We start from the raw sequence: 9,315 nt of genomic DNA on the forward strand, positions 1-9,315 counted from the left end.
CAGAGGGGACTGGTGTTAGGCCTCTACAGCATTACAATCACCAGCACGCAATCAAACCCAATCTTCCCTCGGGTGTGCAAGCAGCCGTGAACAAAGCAGCTCAAAGTGCTCCTACTCGTTCAAACTCTGAGACAAGGAGGTGGCAAGTACCACATCAAGTGTCCTACTTGAAGAAGAAAGCAACATTTTTCTGGAGCCAAAGGGAGTTGTAGGAAACACCCACCGAGCAACTGACAGCTGGGCTCTCCCCATTGTTCACCTGTATCCATGAGAAGGTAATAATGTTTCTTTAGTGACAGGGAGTATTACACAATCACTGTGACTGTTTTAAATCAGTAATTAGGGTTGCCCTGTACTTGAGCCTCCCCCTAATCCAAAGATGGCATCTTAGATTTCCAGACTGACAACTCATGCTTTTCTAATTAGCTGTGGGACAGCCCCGTGCTTATCTGCCTGTACCAAGTGTCTCTGGTGGCACCTGATGCGCTCCTTCCACGCCCCATCCAGTAACTTTTAACTGTCCTCAGACAGCGCCAGTGCCACCACTTCAGTCCAACCTCGCTGAGAAGCAAAGCACTGCCCAGATGGATGCAGTTGCTTTCAGGAAGGTCTTCCAAGGAGGGTTTCTTTGTTTTCCCGCAGCACCAGCTGCACTAAAGCAGTGTAAAATTCTACTGCTGCAGGCAGCCTATCCTTAGAAGAGCCAGGTCTGGCCGAAGGCTTCCTAGGACTCTGCTAAATACTGGCTGGTCTTCAAACTTACCTGCAGTCTGTTCAGGGGCTCATCTTCAAAAGTACAGACAGTGACCAACCTGCAGCAGGGCACAGCTCCACTGCCATCAGGAAAACTGAAGCAGATCTCTAGAATGAAGACAGCTGAAAGATTTCCAGGGCTTAAGCTAACCATGGCCTTCCAGGCCAGATGCTGGCTGTGAAAGTTGCATTACTTAGCCTGGGTAAAATGAGAGATAAGCTTCAGATAACAGAAATTCTTATGCCTCCACTAAGGGTTTACATTGCTGCCTGGGTAACTGAACACCTCACACAGAGCTACCAATTTCAGCAATGCAACAATCTTCAGAAAAATCTCCTCAGTAATGAAGCTGCAGCGAATCAAGACAAGTCACAGGTCACCTCAATGTGACTCCAATATCCTACACTAATGAAACCACTTTGCAGACTGGAGTAACCCTTCCAGAGTGGGGTAGAAAATGAGATGAGCTTTAACATCTTTTGTTTTCCTAATACAACCCTCTCTGAAATTAGTTTGGTTTTAACTTTGTCTGAGACAAGGACAAGTCTAGAATGAGCTTTCAAGGTCTCCTTCCTTTTTAACAATTCAAGTGCCAAGACACAGCTCAAAATCCTACAATGGCAGGAGCTCCTCTCCATGGACTCCCTCTTGCAGCCATCTCAGTTCATGGTTCCAAGGAAATTTACTACAAGCAACTTCCTAGGGGCCTGTGGGACCAGTGGGGGGGGGGGGACTATCATCATGACACTTAATTCTGTGAATAATTCTCGAGTTTTGAGTTTATGTGTAAGAAAATATCCTCCCTGTGTTTTACTCTAGAGATCTAACCTTATCTCAGAGCCTGCAGCTCTGACACTGTGGGACCCTGGCACACAAACATCCAGCACTGGCTCTGCACGGTGATCCAGCCAAGGGTGCACAGGGTTCCCTCCAGGGGGATGCCTGACAGCCCAGAAGAATGGAAGTGTCATCAGCCCCCTTTTTGCAGCACCTAGGAGAGCAGGACAGAATTTTCCAGCCACATCTTAACCCTCTCCTCCAGAATCCAGCAGCAATATGGGATCATCTGGAAAAAACAAAGGAAGGATAGACTTTCACCTGTAGCCTTGTGGGCAAAATGCTTAGCAAGGTTTGGAAGTAGAACACTACTGAGAATTGGAGCAGTGACCCATCATCACTTGCAGTTTGCTGGCACAAGTGCCTTCACAGAACATCTGAATCTTCTAATTTCTCTTTGCATTGTGAATTATTAAGTCCCTCAGGCCAAGATTACTAGTTTAGGCAGTCCTGAAGATGGAAAGCATCTACTTTGTGTACTTGAAGAAAAAAGTAATGTAATACCACCTTCCTATTTTACAGGCAGGTACAGGAATTCAGTGCCTTTCCCAGAGTCACTCTAAAGTAAGTCTCCAGTGGCAGTGGTAACTGAGGGTGAGATAACACCTTGGGAAAAGAAAAAACCAATACATCACATAAGATTCATATAACTGAATTTTAAAGAGAGCAGTGGGTTTGACATGAATTTCTTACTCCAGTCATCCAGGACCTTGCTGCTCCTATTGATATATAAGTGGTCAGTGACACAGAAGTCAGTTTTTGTGTGAAAGTCCAAGCCAGAACTACCCTGGAAGGAAGTACTTGAGAGACAAGTGCTTTTAGTAAAATGACAGGTTGGAACAGGAAAATCATACAGAAGATCAAACCTTGGGTGCAAGCCCTCAAGGGACACTGGCTGTGGGGTGCAACAGCAGCAGTTTACAAGCCCACAGTTTCAGAAAAAGGTTATTTTCTTGGTCTCATTTCAGGCTTCCCAGCTAATGCCCATCTCTCTATCTCTCTTCCATGATTCTAAGCACAATTCTCTGCATGGCAAAACAGAGGTCTTTGCCTACCCCTGTTCCCCAGGGCTGCCATGGGAACTCCTGGCCAGAGAGAGGAGAACTCAGCAGCAGCAGCAGGATTCCAGCTGCTGATGGGCTGGGGTGCAGAAGGCAGCACCCAGAACCAGGGCAGCTCCAGGGGGGGAAGGAGGGCTGCCCTCACACTCAGGCATCAGCAGATCCCACTCAGCCTGGCACTTGCAACTGCACAGAAGGGGCTGCCAAAGAAATCCCTCAGCACAGACTGCAGGGGAGTGCAGAAAGCCACCATGACACTCTGAGGTGTATAAAACACTGGGTGGAGGAAACACAGGACATGGAGGAGCAGAGGGAGGTTTTATTTGACAGTACCATGAATTGGGCTGAGCCCTAGCAACAGTTAAGGGAGTTTCTGGCCTATGAAACCACCTGCATGTAACAGGCAGAGACACACCTGCAATTCCTCCCTTCTGCTCAGCAGCACTTTGAAACACCTGTCAAAATTTGACTTTATTTTGATCAGATCTCTGCCTCAGCAAATTACTGTTGGTTCAATTTGGCTTTCTGAAGTATCTTGGAATCAGAAGTATCTACACAAGATGTAAAGAAAGGGCTACAGACTAAGCCTGAAATACTGACACACTGCATCAGGGACTGGCCTGGTTAGGCTGTTTAGTCTGTTATCCTGCCGGCAGTGGAAACAAATTAGAGATTTTTAAATCTTCCCACTCACAATAAACTAATGATGATGACGCTTCCCTAATAATTAATTTTGTGGCTCCTGCTTGGCATACTTATTTCTGGATGCAGAATGGGCATCTCCCTCCCTGCAGAGCCAAATGTGTAGAGATTTGATTAAGGGGCAAGACAGGAAGCCAGATGAACTCAAACACTAACCATGAACTGGAATCAAATCTCTTGGGGAGCACCTGCAACCTCTCCAACAAAACCCATTTATTGCCCTTCTACAACTTGAACAGTTACAACTCCATGCAGTTCATTTGGGTTTTGTGGTGTGGCTTTTTTTTCCAGGTGCAAGAGTGCTAAATGCTCCCGAAGAGAGGAGAAAGTGAACTCTCCCATGTATGACAGAGCTAGTGCAGAATGCCAAGGAACATGTATGTGCTCAGCTCCTCAGAATGCCACTGTGCAAAGCTCACAAACAGCTCACATCATGCTTTCACACAGCTTTGAGAACTGGTAACAGGTTGGTGCAATGGACAAGATCCAAACCACTGAATGAGCTCTGAAGAAACAGTAATGCAAGCTTCAACACTGTACAGTGTGATGGAAATGGAACAACTGAGCAAAGCACAACATGAAGAGGACACCATCAAACAGCAAGGTAAAGCTAAAGCTGCACATCACTGTCACATCAACCTTCATCAAGGAAAAAAGCAAACCCCTTTCCTCACAGTCAGACTGCTCAGAATTTACTCAAGTCACAGTCTGAAGAAATTAATAGACATGGACAGTCTATTTTACTTGTTGAGGTGACAGACCTTTCTACACTTGCCAGCATTTTCTCCACTGCGCTGGCAATCACTGCTCCAAGGTGTGCTGGCACTGTCACAGTCCAGGAGAAGCTTCAATTACAAGTGCCAGCCAAGGAGGCACAAACAGCAGCAAGCCCCAGCCAGGGACACCACCGAGATTTCCAGCCCTAGTCTAGGCAAGGCTGAGCTAATGAGACACTCAGTGACACATGAGCCTGATCCAAAGTCATCTGAGGCCAGAAGGGACCTGTAATGGCAGTCCACAGGCTTCAAAGCCACACTACTCCCACAGAAATCCACGTGTATGTTGAAATTGTGAGGTACATGCAAGGAAGGTCACTACTTTATCCCTCTGAACATTTCATGTCCAGCCTCCTGAAACATTTTCTGACCTGCCCCTGACACAAAGGCTGTTGAGGGCTCCTCTGTAGAGGACATCTTGCCCCCATCCTCCTCTGTGATGTTGTAAACCACTACAGTGGCCAGACTTGCTGTCAACTCTCATCCTCTTAACATCCAAGTGCCCTGACCAAACTGCTTGATGGACAGAGAAGGATTGATTAATATGGGAGAAACAGAGAAATTTCATTTCAGTTGGACTTTTGCTGTTTAGATACATGGTTTTCTTAATACCTAAGCTGTAGCACAGATTCAAGATCCCCACAGAACTTCAAAGATGCCTGGAGGACCAACTCATTCAAACACAGGCACTCTCTCCAGCTGTACTTCTGGGAACATCACGTGAACTACAGAAACATTTCCACTTCCAAAATCTGCTGCTCTATCACTTTTAACAGCACTTGTTATCAGCTAAGTGAAGCAAGGCTGAAGTGTATAATGCCATGGCATTTTTCCTCTTGAAACAGAAAGTTTTGAAGCTGCTTGACAAATTATAAGGACTTCATAGGAATGTTGCAGGCATCAGTATGAAAAAAATCTATTTATGTTGGCAACAATTAAATAAAGAATTAGGCAAGTGAGACTATGAAACAGAGAGAATCACCCCTGGTGACATGTCATTGCTCTGTCCCTCTCGTAACTTCCAGGCGTCAGTCCCACTGACAGGGCTCAACAGGGAAAACAAGCAAAGGCTCGACTTTGCCAAGCCCAGGAATGCAGCACAAAGGCTTGCTCCACACAGCAGGCTGTGTTGCCACGACAAGGAAGACCCTGGATATGACAGCACTGCAGCTCCACTCTGCACTTGGGTGTAGTCCTTTACTCAAGAGAAAGCTGACTCCTCTTGCAAGTTCTCAAACATCCCTTCTCCAGCTGCAAAACTCTTAAATCTAATTCAGAATCCCACATGGAAACAAACACTTGCACTTCCAACACCTTCCGAGAACTATCCAAGCACTACTGATCTGAATGATGGATCTCTCTCCAGGTGTCAAGTGACAATACTTTGATTTGTCCTCAAAGGTGCCCAGGGAGCATCAAGAGGAGCAGAGAACAGAGATGCAACAGCTCAAAGGACGCAGAGAAATGGGCTACACTGCTCAGCAACAAACTGGACTAAGACATTCGTCTCTGATGCTGGCACAAGTGCTGGGCTGGAGACCACAACCCTGCCCTCTTAACACTGGCATGGCACGGCACATGCTACTTTACTTAACCCCAGACTTCTTTACTGAACACTGACTTGTGAAGCAATTCCACATGGGGCAGAGAGATCTATTGGTCAGGACAACCCACACACCTGAGGAGCCTCTGTGCTTCTCAGACAGCCCTGAGCCTGTTATCCTACCTCAGTTTCCCACATCCTTCTCAAGCAGCTGTGCGGGGTACTGGGGCAGGAGGCAGCCTTTCTCTTCCGCACCAGTATCTTCAGACATATAACATTAAAAATACCTTAGGCAGAGCCCACACAGGCCTGTAGCATGCACAATTACATATTATTTACTCGGACTTAGAATCTCTCTTGAAGCATTTCTGCAGGATTTGCCTAACGACCAACCCAGCCCTTCGCACAAACTCACAGTTCTGACCCAACTTCCATTGAAAACGCTGCCAGAAACGAGCGAAGCGGAGCTCGGCACGTGCACAAAGGGGCCAAGCACAAGGGCCGAACCCACCCAACCCACACGATGCTCCGGGAGCGCAGCAGCCCCAAGCGTTAGCGAAGCCCCGCGCCGCCGGCACAGCGGCCGCACCTTTCTCCGCTCCCGAGCCGTCCGTTCCAGCAGAGCCCGGCTCTGACGCGGCCCCGGCACCGGCGGTGCTCGGCGGCCCCAGGGCGGGGGGCCGAGGGGCGGCCCCGCTCCAGGCCCCGGCAGCCCTGGTCCCACCGGACCGCCCTCCCTTGCCCTTCCCGAACCGCGCCGCTGCGAGAGCCGGCACCGCGCTGCTCCCGGCCGGTACCGCGGGCGGCTCGGCCCCGCCCCGAACCGCGCTCCCCGCGGTCACCCGGCGGCGGCACCGCACACAAAGCCCCCCGGCCGCGCGTCTCCCCGCGGCGCCCCCGCGGTGCGGGCGCGGGCGGTACCTGCGGGGCGGGGGCGGGGGCCGGGCGGACGCGCTCCCTTCTCCCTCTCGCGTCTCCCTCCCTCAGTGCCGGCGGCGGCGGCGCCCGCTCCGCTCCATGGCCGCGCGCGCGCCCCGCTGACCACGGGAAGAATGGGGGACCCAGCGCGCACGCGCCGCCCGCGCCCGCCCCGCCCCGCCCCGCGCGCCGGCGCGGCACCGCCCTGCGGCCGCTGGTACCGCGGTGAGGTCAGCGCGCGCCGTGCGCATGCGCCGGGACCGTTACCGCGCGCCCCGTCGCCATGGCGACCCCGCCCGCCGGGAGCCGGGAGCGCGGACACGCGTGTGCCTGGGAGTGCCACTCGTATTCCCGGGAATGCCACTCGCGTTCCCGGGCATGTCACGGCATCGTTCCCGCTGACCGGCCTCCAACCACTGCCGCGCCCCCGGCTGCTGCTCCGACCGGGCACAGGCCGGAACCCTTTGAGAGGAGCCCCGCAGGCTGCTCGCGGAGCGTGAGGGCTCAGCGCCGCCGCGGGCCCTGAGCGCGCTGCCCGCCTTCGGGAGGAGCCGCAGAAACACCGGGCGCGGCAGCCCGGACGGACACAGCGGGACACCCGGGCCAACATCCCTGCTCCGGCAGGGCCGTCCCACAGCACAGGGCACGGCATTGTGCCAGGGCAGCGCTGGAGTGAGGGAAACTCCGCACTGTGTCTGGACGAGCTGTTCCAGTCCAGAGTGTGCGCGGTCACTGCACACTAAAGTTCTCCCTGATGTTCAGGCAGAAATTCCTGTGCATCAATTTCTGTCTGTTGCCTCTTCTGTTGCTGGGCACCTCTGAGCAGACCCTGGATCCATCCCCTTGACATCCCCCTTTAGATATTTATGCACATGGATGAGGTCCCCTCTGTCATCTCAAGGCTGAACAGCCCCAATCCTCTCAGCCTTCTCTGATACCAGAGATGCTCTAGTCTCTTAATGATCTTTGTTGTCCTCCCACTAGACCCACTCTGTGTCTGGTTTTTGTAGCCTTAGTTTAAAAGCTGCATTTAAAAGCAACCACTTCTTTCTCCTTCATGGAAAAAATTGCAGTACACCACTCTATAACTGAGGTGAGAATGGGATATAAATGTCCTGTGCAGAAGCTCTTTACCAACGTGTATTTGGCCATCTTGTTCCCTGGGCTCATGACTGCTGTTCTCCTGTTGGTTGTGGGAAATGAACCTCCACATCCCCTCAAAGCACCACTGTCCTCGTCCTCTGTGCTGCAGAAAGCAGCTGACCTCCATAACACTGCAGCTCCCAATGAGCACCGAGACTGAGCCATCGAAACGTGGGAGAGCAGCACATGGAACAAAGGATCGATTTTCATTCATAACTTTGTGAAATAATAACACCCTTCTCCTCGGCTCACAGCTCTGCCACAGCAGGGACTTTTGGCAAGCTCCCTCCAAATAATCCAAGATTTTCCAGCTTGTTCTTTTTTGCCATCAGGTTGCAGAGCAATACCTACCTGCTGCTCTGGGTGAAGCCATCGGCACAGGCTGAGCATAGTCTGGAACAGGCTGCACAGATGTCAAGGGAAAGCTGGGGATATTAGTGCTTAAAAGGATGCCAGGTCTGAGTGAACTGAAAGCAGGTGATTACAAACCAGCTTTAGAAATTACCATGGTTCTCACCCCCAGGCAGTAGCTAATCTCCTGAGAGCCCTAACTGGCTAAGCACTACCCACAGCACAGCCTGTGTGCCGGGTGTTTCCCCTCCCTGGCTGGGCAGCTCTGCAAACAGGACTCCTCCAGAGTTTTGCCCTTCTCCTGTTATGCAGTCCCCCAACAGCAGCTGAGGCCAGAGATCATGGGTACATTAACAAAGGACCAATCATTCCACTTCATCTGATCTGCTAGAACTACAGGCAAAGTTCTCACAGAGTCTCTAAATAGTTCCTGCTCTGTTCCCAAAATACCTTCACAAAACACCTTGCTCATTTTGAGTGAGAAAATGAGATAAAAACAGAATTGTAGTAAGTTAGGTGAATTATGATAAGCAATATTTTGTTTAGTTTTAGTAAGAAATCATTAGCTTTGTATCACACATTTATTATTGCATGTCACACATTTGCTGTGAATTTATTCTCTTCAGTATTACAATGAAGAGGCATTTACTTTGGAAATCTCCCAAAACTGCCTTCTGATACAATTGTATGTTTGCTCTTTTTTCACAGATTCTTTCTTCTGGTGATTCTACATTCACTGCTTGGCAGGCTAAAGCTTTGTAACGAAATGCTGAGAAATGCAACTGACATAGGTTAAAGTATTTTTTTTCTCCACTCCTAGGTAAAACTTGCACAGAAAATGTTATTTTTATTCTCTCTTTTGTTGCAAGACTTTGGCGGACAACAACTGCATAAAACCTAGAAGCTTCCTTGTGCAACTGACAGATTGTGGACATGGTCTTTATGCATTTTCTCCACATTTTTATTTTAAGCATGTAAAGTCTGCAGAAATGAATTTGTCACATAATCAGCTCTAATATTTGGATTTTTTTTCCTGTTGCTACATGACTGTTTCCTTGCTCCCTGCAGAGACTTTCAGAACAGTTGATGCCTATATTCACGACATTGTTCCATGAGCAGCAGCACTAATGATGCCTGGTTCCTCACAGGTCTGTGTTCTTTGTCCCTCTAATCCGCCCTGCTCTCTCAGCAGCCCTACCTTCCTTTGTGTCCTGTGCCACTCCCCTCCAA

General features: G+C 50.0%; 1 protein-coding gene across 1 annotated transcript in view; it reads right to left on the reverse strand.

Annotated features, from left to right (window-relative positions):
• CLASP1 (cytoplasmic linker associated protein 1) overlaps positions 1-6,723 on the reverse strand; it is a 170,694-nt gene extending 163,971 nt beyond the window's left edge. Inside the window, exon 1 of the mRNA XM_064718115.1 lies at positions 6,595-6,723. The gene's annotated coding sequence lies outside the window, so the exon portion shown is untranslated. The remainder of the gene's footprint in view (positions 1-6,594) is intronic.
• Between the last annotated feature and the right edge of the window lie 2,592 nt (positions 6,724-9,315).

The sequence above is a fragment of the Zonotrichia leucophrys genome, chromosome 7, assembly GCF_028769735.1.
Source record: "Zonotrichia leucophrys gambelii isolate GWCS_2022_RI chromosome 7, RI_Zleu_2.0, whole genome shotgun sequence".
NCBI classification, from domain to species: domain Eukaryota; kingdom Metazoa; phylum Chordata; class Aves; order Passeriformes; family Passerellidae; genus Zonotrichia; species Zonotrichia leucophrys.